The following is a 5077-nucleotide window of genomic DNA, read 5'->3' as shown; positions in this document are numbered from 1 at the left end:
GTGACATACTCCCTCTATATTCCTTATATTCTAAACTTGACTGTCTCCCCTCCCTGGACTGATGTTTAGTATGATTTAGGTGGAGAGTCAGGGACTGTATATATGTTTAGCATGTACTCCTCTAGGCTCATCAGCATAGTTAGGGTCAACTTTAGTATGCATATTAGGGATAATGAGGCAAAAGGTCTCACTCTAGGCACCATGGCCTTTGAGATTCTGTGTTAAAGTAATTTATCTGCTTTCTGGAAGGTGTTGAAGTCATTAATTTCCATCTGCCCACATACTTTAGCCAAAACAGGGCTGTCCTGGCACCACAAGACTCCCTCCTTCCACTGGTTCTTACTGTGTGGGCCTTGGTGATCCCCATCCTCAGTGTCTGCACAACAGATAAGTGGACATCTGCATTCTCCATTCTTAATTCCTCAGGTTAAAATCTCACATTACCCACCTCATGACTGTAGCCACTCGATAGAGATCCAAATCATGCTCGCATAAAGTCAGTCTTGGGGGTATCCCTTATGTTTGACTTTTCTTTCTTTTTACCTGGGCATAGCTCTAACTCTGTCCATCTGGGCACCAGGTGTATTTGATGAATTAATACCCAAGTTAGCATGGATCTAAGGCAAAGTAATAATATGCAGAACATCATAATCATGATAATTATTTCTAATACAAATTGCAATAAAGAAGCAAGCCATCCTGATAGTGAGAATCCTAATTCATGCAAAACTTTGTTCAACCATTCTACTTCCACGCTTTCCCTAAGGTCTCTACTTGCTTTCGCTACACTCCTTATGTGATCTAATTGTTCATTAAGGTCTTTTGTTACGTTTGGTATATGGATACAACAAGTGTCATTGGCTAAGTTCAAGTATCCACACACTTCATTTTCATACAATAACAATGAATCTAGCATCAGTCTGTTCTGTAATGCCATTTCTGATGTTCTCTGTACTTGTACATTCAGGTCTTCCAACCCAACTTGAGTTGTATTAGCCAATGCTTCAGTCTGTCCGATGAGGTTTTATAACAACATTTGATTCTGGAACACTGTTATTCCAGGTTCGAAAATTGACTCCAGAACCCATCCGACCACAGTTCCTTTGTTGGATGTTGCCAGGGGTCTGCCAATTCCTTTTGGATCTGTTCCCACAGAGTCAGTATAAGAGGTTGTTTTCTCCAGAGCGGGCAAAGTGTTAACAGTCCCAGCGTGTGTTGGCGTCGCTGGCCTTCCACGGGTAAGTCGGTAGTCTATGTTCCATCACTACTAACCCACACAATGTGTCCCATAGAGGGTATGTGGAGTTCTGAACAAATGATATCAGACCAGGCACCTTAGTTAAGTGAGACCGAGTGTCATTGACTGAAGTAGTGTAGTTATGACAAATACAACCTAATTGGAGGGCTTGAGCTATTGGGCCCAGTCTCTGAATTTCACCTTCTTGACTACTGCATTTATAAACTCTGGTGCAATTCCAATTGTAGCGTTTTGGGCATTTTGAGCGAGAGGTATTAAAGTCTGCATATAGGACATCAACCTGTATGCGATTGTCTGGTAATCAAATGTTTCCACCCCAATCAATGCACCAGTCAGTAGTTTGCATATAGTCCCAGTTACCATGTTGTGGTGCTCCCCACACCCTGGGTATATGTATTCCCCATGGGGTGTTGGTGCATGTTTCCCCAGAAGGACGATAGATCACCTCAACTGTTTCACCACTAGCCTCAAACTTTAGTGGCTTGGTGATAGTGCAGTTATCTATAGCTCCATTTTCCTTAGGGGTCCATTGTAGGACATATTTCCCTTCCTCAGTGTGCCTGGTTAGGTTGGTACGATTTTGTGTTTTCCACATGGCCTTCCAGGTTTGGTTCAGGCCCATGGTCAATATTCCCCACATTACTGGGTTACTGGCAGACTGTGGTAAGGATAGGCATGCTGTCATTTGACTAACATTATGTATGTGCCCAAAAGCTTGAATCAGTTGCAATATGAGATTTGGAGTCTCCGGTTTTCCAAGTAAAATGCCTACTGACATAATTATGATAATCCACATGGCTGTCCCCATGTTAAAATTTCAGTTTCCCAATAGTCATCAATATAGAAACCAAAGCAATTTCAGTCACAAATATTAACAGTCCTTGAGGACACTCCAGCTCAGTGAAGGATACTCCCTTGTCCCATGTACAGTTTCATGGCATCAATATTCCTGTAAAATACAGAAGAAAGATGTTCTGTTAACAGACAGATGTTAAAATGTGAGTACTACCCATCTAGTACTGGATTGATGGAGCTTTCCAGAACTATCTTTCACTTCCCAGCATCGAGGTTCTTTGGCGTTGTTAGCACCACTGCCACTGTTCTAATCTGAGGCATTTTAACCTGGCCTACATAAAAGCCAGTAGGATGTTCTCCTGACTTTACATCTCCTTTTCATACCAAAAGTTGTGGCAGAAGTGCAAAAAGCTTTCATCTTTGGACAACCGTCTCTGCTGTGTCTGTTGTTTAATTGATAAATGGCATCAGACAGCCGCAGATGCCACCCAGATTAATAAGTTTTAGCAAACTGCTTAACCAACCCATTTGTTAGCTCAACAAAATCATTAGCTCGGGGTGGTACAAAGTATGAAACACCCACCCAATTCCTTCCTCTTTTGCCCAGTTTTGTATCACTGTAGCTGAGAAATGTGATCTATTATCACTCTGAATCTCCTCTGGTAGGACAAGTGGGTTAAACCATTCCTTCAGACTACGTTTCCCCCGGGGCCAGCCATAATGGCTGTGGCCATGGTAATTCCTGAAATGACTGCCACCTCCACTACTATGTGTTCTTTACCTCCCGGGGGTCGCAATGAGCCTATATAGTAATGGATATGCAGGGGAGGCACCTTGCTCAGATGGTCTTTCTTATGCTGCAAATGATATTGTGCACATGCAGTTACCACTTGTTCACACAGTTTTACTGACACAGGCCATCCTCAAGCTATGCCTTCCCAATAAGAGTTGGCTTGATCTGTGTGACCTTGTTTTGCATACAACCATTTGAGTAAGCATTCCCATTCATCACTCACAACATCAATTTTATATAGACATGTAAGGCTGTCAAGCTGTTGATTAAGCTGGGCAGAAATAGATGTTGATCGATTGTGAAATTTCACCCAACCAATATGTAGTATCCTTTGCTCTCCTGTTTCTAGCAAATGCTTCCGGCTGTCAGTTTGTGTCCTGGTTTTAGCTAAAATCTCCGATTCTGTTTAGTGATTTTTACTTTTCAGCTTAGTTCTCTTCTAAAAGGCTGCATGTTCTGAAGTCAGCAGCAGGTTTTTGCAGACAGTGTGTGCTACTGGCAGTGATAACACCTGATGTTTACAGTCACTGCCTGGCACTGGGATGCAGAAAGGCTCTTGCTGATACTTATTTCTCTAGTGACCAAGGCCACTGCTGGCTCTGTGCGCCACACTGGGGGTGCCGGGTAGTAAGAGGGGTCACAAGGAAGTAAAAAGTTGCACCTCTGAGGGATAATAGACAGGACAGGTGACCAATGAGAGTATTCCATTCCATATGCATCATTTTTAGCATAAATTGAGTGATCATGAAAGTTTCTTTCTCTTTCTGCAATGGCCGGTGTCCAGGCAGGACTTCATCTGACCTCCTGCTTTTGATCCGGCTCCTGAGTTCCCGAATCCAGCTCCTGTATCCAGCTCCCATCGCTGCTAAGCCTGGGGCTTCCCCAGTGCCTCCTGCTCTGCAGCTCAGTGGGGATTGATATCTGGGGAGGGAGTCGGGTTTGATATCTGGCTACTATCTGCAGTTGTGTATAGTTCTTTACTTTTATCATTCCACTATTATTTCTATTATTGTTTCATTAAAGCTGTTCTAGTTTTTTCTTTTCTAACCTGTAAGTCTCTCTGCCTCATTCCCTTTTCCTTCCCATTTTGGAGGAGGAAGAGGGGATTAGAGAGCATCTGTCTGCGTTTAGTGGCCAGCACAGCCCTAACCTATGACAGTTTGCCAGACTGGAACTCTATTTACCTCCCAGCTGTTGGCTGCCCAGTGGCCCATCTGCTCTGTGGCTCCTTCAAAAACAGCATATGAATCCGTATAAATATGGCTGGTATCATGTTCTGCGGCTAGTAGGACTGCCCTAAGCTCTTCCACTTTGCACTCCCTTCACCTGTTTCATCTAATCTTTTTCCTGGGGCTAATTCTAAAGCTTTTCAGCCTTGTAATTCCACTCATTGTTCTGACTATAAAATCGTGCACTGGTGAACCATACCCCTTAAGGTCACTATCTTCGTTTAGAGGAGGTGTCTCCTAAAGCAGGGATGGCTGGCTTGTCAGGATTTGGAATAACAGTTGCCTACATCTTTCTCTAATTTAGGTACTTTAATGTTGCCTTCTGCGATGGGCATAATGTCACTGATGCCTTCCAGATAAGCATTTGCAGACTGTGGGTTTCTGGGCAACGTCTGCAGTTGGTGTTGTACCCTTATGAGTATATCCAGGAGACAGAAAGGTACCTGAGTAATCACCACTCTGTCCTTTTCCAGTCTGTTCCACCTTCTTCACTGCTCACACTAGGGAGAATAAGCCTTTTTCAAGATTTGATTTATCTCATTTTGGAGTTGTTAAAAGAACGGGAGCTAAACTCCAGTGATTCCAGCAGTCCTTCTGGTCCCTTTTGCCAGAGATTATGATGGTAACTGTGTTCACTAAATCCCCATTCTACACAGATAAGGGTAGGTTGGGCGTAAGGGACCCAGCTGTTGAAATAACTTCAGTTCTTTGTTTATAATTCTAAAACACCTCCTTGTGCTGTTTAGTCTATTCCCATTATTTCACTTTTCTGAGAAGATTATATAAGGGATGAGCAATAAGAGAAATAAACATAGATATGCTTGTACCAATAGATTAAAGTTCCCAGAATTTGTTGTAACTCCTTCATGCCAGATGGATTTTGTCCCTGCTCTATCTTTTCCAGTGTATCTGGGGGAATAGAAGCAGCTCCTTTAATGCACCAGACCCTCAGGAATTTAACCTTCTGTGCAGGTCTGTCCTGGGTTTGAGCTAAAACCCAGT

Source organism: Apaloderma vittatum, unplaced genomic scaffold, assembly GCF_000703405.1.
Source record: "Apaloderma vittatum isolate BGI_N311 unplaced genomic scaffold, ASM70340v1 scaffold3569, whole genome shotgun sequence".
NCBI classification, from domain to species: domain Eukaryota; kingdom Metazoa; phylum Chordata; class Aves; order Trogoniformes; family Trogonidae; genus Apaloderma; species Apaloderma vittatum.
This window is presented reverse-complemented; position numbering follows the sequence as displayed.